General features: G+C 34.6%; 1 pseudogene across 1 annotated transcript; it reads right to left on the reverse strand.

The window, feature by feature from the left end:
• Nucleotides 1–725: 725 nt before the first annotated feature.
• Nucleotides 726–7629, reverse strand: LOC146906953 (F-box/kelch-repeat protein At3g23880-like; annotated as a pseudogene). Its single transcript, XR_015020177.1, has 3 exons — nt 7520–7629; nt 1908–2832; nt 726–955 (listed from the first exon to the last, which is right to left on the reverse strand). The product of XR_015020177.1 is annotated as an F-box/kelch-repeat protein At3g23880-like (transcript).
• Nucleotides 7630–10955: the final 3326 nt, after the last annotated feature.

Below are 10955 nucleotides of genomic sequence, written 5' to 3' on the forward strand. Positions count from 1 at the left end.
GAAGATTGATCAAGCCACAAAACTGTTTGTAAGATGAAGACTGCCCAAACCACAACGGTTTGAAAAATGACTAAACACAATCCCCACAACCAACATAATGAAGGTGGAGGCTGCAACGAAAGCGCCCCAAACTTGCCGGAATTAAGGTGGATATGGCCGGACTGCAATTAAGGTGGAAATTCCAACATAGGTAAATAAAATACAAGTTGCTATAATTCAATACAATTATATACATACTATTCTTTTATTGATGGAAAATATGGTCCTACTGTAAATGTAATCCCATCAAAGTCCTATCTTGATGCGTGATTAGGATTAATTTTATTGTTGATTCTTACTGCTTGAGAATATACACATGGTACTACAACTAGTACAATAAAACTATATCACTTCAAACCCGAAAAGCTACACAAAACCTAAGTTTGACAATAATATAATTATACATAAGAAACTACACAAATGATTCAACCATTGAAAGTGAAGCAATCACCAATAAGCTCAAATTCACATAAGTGACAGAACCTAGCAAGTCAGACAAGCAGAAACTAGCAAGTCAGTCAAGCAGAAACTAGCAAGTCAACTCCTTAAACAATTCTCAGAAGACTCAAAGCTTGGTAGATGCAAATAATTCAAAAAGTGACATTCAAATAAAATCTTTAGAATTCTGTCAAACAAACAAAAAGAGAGAAATCTTTGGAAGTAAAATCCATGTTATGTTCTATTGATGTAAATCTTGCTGAAATTTGCTTAAAGAATTGGAAGTTTGATAGGGAATTATAAATCAACAAAACCATATGATAGTAAATTAATATATATAGATGCAATATTACATCCCAAGGTTTTAGTACAATCACTATCCGGTAGGAATAACTTTGAGGGACCATGACATTCTTCAAATGAATCAATTATCAATCAAGATAGGTTTCCTGGAGTACGAAGCTGTATTCAAATCAAACTGAAAAACACAAATAAAATACAACATAAGTCTATTATATCCTCAAGCTGATTAAACACAAGCCATGAAACTGTTCCCTCTGTAGCAATAGCCATTAATTAAAGTAATTAAAGAATTGACAATCTCACGAAAAAAGAAAAATCAAATGCAGAGAACTTAAAACATAAAAGTGAATGAAAAATGATTCATACCAAGAGCAATTGAAATCCATAAAATTTCACACATAAATATCAAAGTAAAAACATCCAACTATATAGATTATTGACGTAGTAACAAATATATGTGGTGCAACTAAAACAATATTCCTATTAAACCAAAATTGTTCCGCAAAAAATGAGCCTGATTTATGATATAGAGTTGGATACTGATATATGCCTTGACACAATCAAAAGTACAATTGTAACGCAGAAAATTATTTAGGGGTAAATTTCAACAAACGTTTTCAAAGATATCCAAAAGACACATCAAGAGGGACATACAAAGAGTTAAACCAAAACACAGGAAAAAAATGAACGCATAATTCTCAAAAGTGCAGCCGTAGTTTATCCTCATTCCAAAATTCCGTCTACGGAAATGTGACTTCAACCAACCTACGGCGTAAACATAGTAAAATCTGCAAATATTCCGATTGATTTATCTTTCTAAGTCCACATTATTCATGTCATTCCCCCATTAAATTATTTCCTGCTTTAACCTTTTAGTCTACTATTAACAGAGACTGAATTTCCTTTTGGACGAATCATCTTCCCATTATAATAATCTAAAAACAAAGAAGAATCATTCAATCAAGAGATTACCAAACACTTATGAATAGGCAAATAGATAATCATTTACCAATATAATAAGTCAACATCAAAATATACTTGCAGTAATCTATTAGAACAAGGATTTCAAAACAACACGCATGAATTCAAACAAATTAGAACAACTAAATCATCATAAAGAACCTTACATTCAACAAATTGAAGCCAAACTTTCAACATAATCCATGGCAGAAGTCCATCTTATTTCATTACCACTAGCTTGCTCAACTCTATTATCTCTCAAATGATAGAGAATTGCTTTGTCTTTTCGAGAACACGCCAATACTAGCGTGTCACCATTCTCAGAAATACACAAGGGGAACATAAACGATTGATAATGAATCCTGTCACTAAACCTATCATCTACTTGAACATTCTGAAAACTGATTTTGATGAATTGAGTCCAAGATTGTTCGACTCCAAATTGCATCATCTGCCATATAACAAAAGGAGTTCTCTAGATATAGTGAGAAAAACAAAGGCAGTCCATCAACACAACAATAATCGGTTCAACATCTGACACTTCATCAACATCACGAGGGGGTCTGAAATTGCTTGTATGTCTTGGTACCAAGATCAAGGGAGATAATCATGAATTAGTTAACGTTAATATCCTTATTATAGGAATTATAAATGAACTTATTTCGAATGGAAAAACAATTAACAGTGGTACTCAAATACACTCCTTCGTTCTTACTAAAGGTAAGAGTAACAACATGGTCAAAAGGAGGAAAACTTGAAATTTTTCTCCAAATATTATCACTCGAGCTGAAAACTTTCAGCTCACTAGAACACAAGAGAACCACCTTATAAGTTCCAATTTAATCATCATACCCAAATGTGAAGATGAGCCTGAAATATAAACCATTGCGACCCTGGTTAAAAGATCCTAATTTTTTAGATATTATCCCAGTGGCTGGATTCCAGATACGAAACCAAATACATACAAAGTGTTCACTGTAATATTTTCCAAGCAAACATAAAAAAGGTAATCTGACACCCAAGTAGATATGGGTGTTAGCAAGTAGAAAAGTAGTTAATCTGTAATGTGTTGGTACCTGGGGGTGAAGCCCCCTATTTACAGTGGTTGATTATGATGATATGCTCTATTTGTTCCTATGCTTGCTCCTTTGATCACTAGTAGATAAATCCTATTTGTTCTAAAATATTTTGGTGTATTTAGAATATATAAATCCAAGATAGGCTTAGCTGACTATCTGGTTCAAATGATGTCTCTATAAATAGAAACAACTTGATAGCTATTCAAAAATTGTTTATGCTTTAAAGCGGTGAGCACGTTGACACTTTGTTAATATATGAGATGGGAAAATGATGATTCCTGAGATGCCCCTGTACAACACGTTCTGATACGAGGTATCTCGTGTGGTGGTCACCTTGGTAAACCTCGACTTGACCCGTTCGTTGAGCCTTTATCCCATTTTCTAAGTATGAGAAACAAAAACAAAAATAGCTTATATTTATTTTGCAAAACATTTCTAAAAAATTGAATAGCAACCTTTTTTCTACAATCCTTAACAAACAAGCCTTAAAAACTATTTTTATTATTTTGAAAGAAAGACTTAAAAACTATTATTAACTAAATATTTATAAAATAATGAACATTTGAGTTTGTGTAATTGTGTTAGCCTAAGATACAGACCCAACTAGAAATAAATAACCCTAAGATTAAATATCAGTCTTGGTTGAAGAAAAAAAAAACCTAAAATTATATATATATATATATATATATATATATATATATATGTCTGATTTTTTTCTTTATCTTTTAAAAAGTGTAACAGACTAAATGAGTATATTTATACTTACTTTTTTATCATCCCAATTATATCCTTAAAAAACCCTTTCTATTTATATTTTTAGTTTTAATCAAAATCAAAATTTCATAAATAAAAAACATAGTTCATAATTTTAAAATTTTAGAGTAGTAAAAAGAGCGGAAAGACGGGCACGTGAGTGCCCGTCTTTTTGCTAGTGATTATAATTGTAGCTTATATTTTCAGAATTCTGCTTTTCCCCCCTGCCATTTTCGCTCGCACCCAGCTGAACTGACCAAAATACCCTTGCGCTAGTTAACTAACGCAAGTGTAAAATTAACATGACTTAAAATTTCGCTTGTTTTACACATGCGTGACTTAAGTCACGCCGCGTGAGTTAACTCACGCAGGAATTAACACTTGCGTTAGTTAACTCACGCTGGTATAAAACCATTCAATTTATCACTTTTTTGCACTATCTGCATATGTGCATATGTGTGGGTGGAGTTAAGTCATATTAATAAAATACTATGATGCATATCATTCACTTTTCTTAGTCATTTACAACCTTGCTTGACTTGAATTTAATAAAAGAAGTGATGGATTTGACAAGTCATTTACAACCAACGAGTATAATGAATATGTGTGACAATGGGAGAGAAAAAGTGTATCATGTGTGACTTGGTTTGTTGTCATGTGCATAATAGTGCAAAAAAGTGAAAAATTGAATGGTTTTATACCAGCTTGAGTTAACTCACGCAGGTGTTAATTCTTGCGTGAGTTAACTCACGCGGCGTGACTTAAGTCACGCATGTGTAAAACAAGCGAAATTTTAAGTCGTTAATTTTACACTTGCGTTAGTTAACTAACACAAGGGTATTTTGGTCAGTTCAGCTGGGTGCGAGCGAAAAGTGCAGGGGAGAGTAGGATTCATATTTTAATTCAAATAGACCTACAAACCCATATAAAAACAGTCCATCAGGCCATATAATGAAGTCCAGCGGCCCAAGGAATATAATGGTCCAGGAAAAAAACCCTAATTTCATTATCATCTTCCTCCTTCTACCTACTGTAACTGCAACGGCTGCCTCCTTTTTAAACCCAATTTTTAGATCTAATTCTTCCTGATGTAACAACGATTGCCTCCTTTTTATCATAATCTTCATAAACTATTTCTTCCCTATTTTTAGTTCTATTTTTCGTATTTTTCTACGGGTACTCGGGCTATGCTTGTGTCTGCGAATTTTCACACGAATTCCGGCAAACCAATACACGAAAGTACCACGAATCGGTTCGCCCGAACCAATTCATGGTTCTCCAATGGAATCATCGAATTATGTTACTATAGGTTGGACTAATGCACATTGGATGAATCAGGATAACTCTTTGTTAGCCAATATATTTTACTAGCTGTAATAAATGTGGTCAAAGTATAGTTGACCTAGATTTAAAGAAGATTCGAACAGAGTGTTGTATTGAAAGCAAATATGGGTTCGAAGATGGTAGAAGACTTCGATAAAGCAGTTTTCGAAGGTGGTTATCAACGGTTATTCTTTAAGTCAGTTTGTATTTTAAGTTTGTTTTCAAATAAGTAAAACTGTCGACTTGTGGCAGTTGTAGTTTGAATTTCAAAGAAGTGTAGTTATTTCTAGACTTAGTATAAATAGTAGTTTTTCATAGGAAAAACGGGTCACAATTCCATCATACAAACTTACACTCAAAGTATCCGTATGGAAGCGAGAAACGAGTCACAAGTTGCAATGTATGAATCTGTGTACCAACTCTTATTTAATCAATGCAATTTACCCTTTTTTCTTTAAGTGTTCTTGCACTTTACTTTGTTAAGTTCGATTGAGTTCAAGTGGATTGAATTCGATTGTTTTTATTGTATTTCTTATATTTTCGACACCAAAACACAAAATTTCTAACAACAAGAACAAACACAATATGTCCTAAGATTTACTGGTTGATCTTGCAAGTTACCATGTGTAAACCAGCGGTTGTTTACGAAAATCCAACGTAAACAAATTGGCACGCCCAGTGGGACTGTTTGTGTTTTTTTTTTTTTTTATAGTTTTTGTTAGAGTTTCTTTTAATTCTGGTTTGTTTTGTTGTGTATGCAATTAAGAAACAAGAAATTGCTTCTTAATATGACACGCGCTAACAACCAAAAGAAAACAAATCCAACATCTTCAAATGAAGATGTGGATCAAGTGACGGTTGAAGATGATGTTTCATCCCCAGGGAATGTTAGAACATCACAGGCTGTTCCGATTAGTAATACAGTCACTCAAACATCGTCTCAGGCCATGCCTTCGATGGCCACAGTAATTTCTCAAGCCATACCTTCGATGGTTACCCAAACTTCCCATGATTATCCAAATAATACTTCTATTCAAGGAGTTTGGGATCATAGATCAATGCCATATGGTATGCCATCATCATTGATGCAAGGCTTACAAACTAGTGGTAATATGTTTTCAGAGAATTTAAATGTATCATTACCACAACTTTTTGGTCCTGGGATATCTACAACATATAGAAGTTCCCAACAAAATTTAACCAACGCTTCTATGGCTGCCATTAGGCAAACTATGGAAGAAACTAATCATGATATGGTTAATATGATGACCCAACAAATTGGTACTGTCATAAATCCTTTAATTCGAGACACCAATACTAGTTATCAACGGTTGTCTGATCAAATGGAAAGAATTGCCAATTTCTTTGGCGCTCCACCAATCCAAAATACCCAATTGCCTCAAAATCGAAATTTGAGGGCAATTGAAATAATTGCTGATGAACCAGTGGTTCGAAATCATGAAAATATTGTCCAACCACAAGTAGTACAACCACAAGTTCAGGCAGAACCTGAAAGACAACCCATTTTGGTTAACAGAAACCAAGATGCCGATCAAGTGGTTTTACAAGCCCGTCGAAACAATTTCGATGGTCAGAATAATATAGCGGGTATTGTCGAGGCTTTGTTAGCCCAAAATGGTTTGAATATGGGTTTACATAGACCAAATTTTGTGTCTCCTTTGTCTGAGTATGTTTTAGACGCTGAATTGCCTAGAAATTGGAAAATTCCGAAGTTTACCAAATTTGCTGGAGAAACTAATGAATCTACTGTCGAACACATTGCTAGGTTTCTCATGGAAGCAGGAAATATTGCAGAAAATGAAAATTTGAGAATGAAATATTTCCCAAGTTCTTTGACAAAAAATGCTTTTACTTGGTTTACAACTTTACCTCCTCACTCAATTTATAGTTGGAACCAATTAGAAAAAGCCTTTCATGAACAATTTTACATGGGTCAATCTAAGATTAGTTTGAAAGAATTGGCCAGTGTTCGACGTAAAAGTCATGAGACAATCGATGATTATCTCAATAGGTTTCGTCTCCTTAAGGCTAGATGTTTTACTTCTGTTCCAGAATATGAATTGGTCGAAATGGCTGCTGGTGGCCTCGATTATTCTGTTCGAAAGAAATTAGATACCCAATACCTAAGAGACATGGCCCAATTGGCAGACAGAGTTCGACAAGTTGAAAGACTTAAAGCTGAAAAAACTAGAACTCATAACAAATTTCCTAAAAAGGAAAAAATTGCCTATATAGAAACAGGAGATAGTGAATCCGAAATCGATTGGGGTTTAGATATCATTGAAGACAATGATATAAACCTAGCAGAATTAAAAGATGGACCTCCATATGCTTGTAAAATGTTGAGGCCATCCAATGGAAAAAATCCTGAAGATCCCAAGAGTGACAAATATCCTTCTAAAACTTATACTTTTGATATTACTAAAAGTGATGAAATCTTTGATCTTTTAGTTAATGATGGCATAATATTAGTGCCACCTAATATGAAGTTGCTTCCTTTGGAACAAAGGAAGAAAAGAGGATTTTGTAAATTCCATGGTTTTTTAGGTCATAACTTATCTCGATGTACTCGTTTCAGGGATTCTGTACAAAAAGCTCTTGACGAAGGGAGGCTGAAATTTGGAGAGAAATCAAAACAGCAAGTGGATGGAGATCCTATGAAAAAGGCAGAGTCCATGTTTGCTGATGTTTCTGCCAATGTGGCAGAATCCATGTTTGCTGGTATTTCTATCAATATGGTGGAAATTTCAGATAATATTGATACAGAAATGGTTACTGAGGACCATCAAATTGAAGAGCCAGTGGTTACTGAAGATCAATTGGCCAAGGAAATGGAGAGAGCATATCCAAAGGCTGAAGAAGATTTGGTTGATTTTTTAAACCGATGTAAAATATCTAACACCAATGCTATGCTTTGTCCTCGATGCAGTGCAGTGTTCGATAAAGAAGCTGCAAAAGCAGTTGAAGGATATCAACCTCAAACAAAACGTAAAGGAGGGTGGTTCGAGAACCGTTCTAAATTTGGCTTTAACAAAAGAGGTGTTCCTTACAAGATGAAAACTTCAGAGAAGTATCAAGTGAAGAATCATAAGAAGACGTTCGTTCCTTCATCGAAGTCTTCTATTGATACTTGGGTTTTCTCTGGGGGCAAGAAAACTGGTCATTCTGCGCCTCCAGCACCACCAACAAAATGGGTAAAAAGAGCTGTCAAAGTTCCGGACCAACCGGAGAGTTCTAATCCTAACAAGTATGCTTACAAAAATAACTATAAAGGTAAGAATCCTATGACTAGAACTCAATGGCGCCGTTTTCAACGCCAGAAAAAGGAAGGAGTTTTGAAAGATGTCACTAATGATGACAAAAGTAAGGGAAAACAACCGATAGTTTTCGAAATGGTTAAAAAACCAGCTACTGAAAGAATTTTCCCGCCATTATCTTCTGCTTTAAACATCCCCAAAGGGGATGATGATATTCTAACTTCTACTTTTTCAGATTCTGAACCAAGTCTTGACATTATATGTGTGGTTTCTGTACTACCAATTGAATATGCGTATGATGTATCTTCGAAGACCAATCATGATGATGAATGTGATTTCACTGAGGAAATGGCTCGTCATAGGCCTCTGTGTTATTATGTTATGAATAATGGCTGCATCGAAGATCAACATGCAGTGTTCGAGAAACCTGATGATAGCATGAAGCTTCATTTAAAGCCTTTGTTTATTCAAGCTAAGTTAAATGGTGTTGGAATTAACAAAGTGTTAGTAGATGGTGGTGCTACTGTTAATCTCCTACCACAATCTTTTCTAAGGAAACTTGGTATTTCTGAATGTGATTTGAAACCACATAATGTAGTGCTCACTAATTATGAGGGCTCTACTGGACAATCTCTTGGTGCTATCGAACTAGAATTGGTAGTAGGAAGCATAACCAGAGCAACTGTGTTTTTGGTAGTTCCTTCTAAAGCCAATTTCAATGCATTATTAGGAAGGGAATGGATCCATGCTGTAGGTGCAGTTCCTTCTACAATGCATCAAAGGATTGTGATTTGGAGGAAAGATGGTTTGGTAGAGAATATTGAGGCTGATCAGAGTTATTATTTCAAAGCTGAAGTTGATAATCAAGATATCAACAAAAAGAACTTTGACAAACAGCTTCAATATATTGCACCATTCATGGAAAATGATGCATCAAGTTCTACGACTAAAGAAGAAAAATTCTTTGTAAAACTTGCACCAGAATGGGGTTTTCGTTGGAAAACTGCATTCGATGATGACTTCGTAGTGGTGAACAATAAAGATTGCCATGAGAAGATACCTGTAAAGGAAAAAGATTTGCTGAAGACAAGAAGTACTTCGTACAAGAGGGTTACTGATGACCAAGAATATTCAGCAGATGGAATCTCACCAACTGGGTGGGATATCAATAATTGATCGATGGTTGAGCCCAGCATATGGGAAAAGATTACGGCTTATGTAGCCGAGAAAAACTTCGATTTGGCTGAAACAACCAAAGAAGAAGAGGTCTTCGATGCTTCAGTAGAAAATAATTCTGATGACCTCATTGATGATAAAAAATTAGACTGTATTTATGATGATGAACCTTTGGGTTTTGAAGAAGATCCAATGGGATCTACAATAAAAATGAAGGCCCAAGATCCTCTTGAAGAAGTGGATATAGGAGATGGTTCTGTAAAAAGACCAACATACATAAGTTCAAAGATTCCTAAGAGCTTCAGAGATCGAATTGTGGCGCTGTTGAAAAATTACAAGGATTGCTTTGCTTGGGATTATCATGAAATGCCTGGTTTGAGTAGAAAGGTAGTAGAGTTGCAATTGCCAATCAGGACAGACAAGAAACCAGTGAAGCAAATTCCAAGAAGGTTTGCACCAGAGATTCTACCAAAAATAAAAGAAGAGATCGAAAGACTCCTCAAATGTGGCTTCATCAGACCTGCAAGGTATGTTGATTGGTTAGCTAATGTAGTTCCTGTTAAAAAGAAAAATGGAAGTATAAGAGTTTGTATTGATTTTAGAGATTTAAATCTCGCCACTCCTAAAGATGAATATCCTATGCCAGTAGCAGAAATGTTGGTAGATTCTGCAGCAGGTTTCGAATATTTGAGTATGCTTGATGGTTATTCAGGTTATAATCAAATATTTATTGCTGAAGAAGATGTTTCTAAAACAGCATTTCGATGCCCAGGGGCATTAGGATGTTATGAGTGGATAGTAATGCCATTTGGTCTTAAAAATGCTGGTGCTATATATCAAAGAGCAATGAATTCAATGTTTCATGATTTTATTGAAGATTTTATGCAAATTTACATTGATGATATTGTTGTGAAATCATCTTCTGAAAACAAACACTTAGAACATTTACGTTTATCATTCGAAAGGATGAGACAATATGGATTAAAAATGAATCCATTAAAATGTGCGTTTGGTGTTTGTGCAGGTGATTTTTTAGGATTTGTTGTCCATAAAAAGGGCATCGAAATCAATCAAAATAAGACTAAAGCTATAATGGAGGCTAAAGCACCCTCTACCAAAAAAGAGTTGCAGTCTTTATTAGGCAAAATAAATTTCCTCAGAAGATTTATATCTAATCTAAGTGGCAGAGCGCAAGCATTCTCGTCATTACTTCGATTAAAGAAAGAGGAAATTTTTAGATGGGAGCCTGAACACCAAAAGGCATTTGAAGACATAAAGTCATATTTATCTAATCCTCCTATTCTTTCAACTTTGTTGAAAGACAAAAAGATGAAGTTATACATAGCATCATCTGAAAGAACTATAGGGAGTATGTTAGCACAAGAGGATGAAAATGGTGTAGAAAGAGCCATTTATTATCTTAGTAGAGTTTTAAGTGATGTTGAAACAAGATATCATCCTAGTGAGAAATTATGTCTTTGTTTATATTTTTCATGTATGAAACTTAAGCATTATATAAAGCCTTTTGATGTTTATGTTTATTCCCATTTCGATATTATTAAGCACATGTTATCTAAACCTATTCTGCATAGTAGAGTTGGTAAAT

The sequence above is a fragment of the Medicago sativa genome, chromosome 7 (assembly GCF_051527215.1).
Source record: "Medicago sativa cultivar Bolivia chromosome 7, Bolivia_mono, whole genome shotgun sequence".
NCBI lineage: Eukaryota > Viridiplantae > Streptophyta > Magnoliopsida > Fabales > Fabaceae > Medicago > Medicago sativa.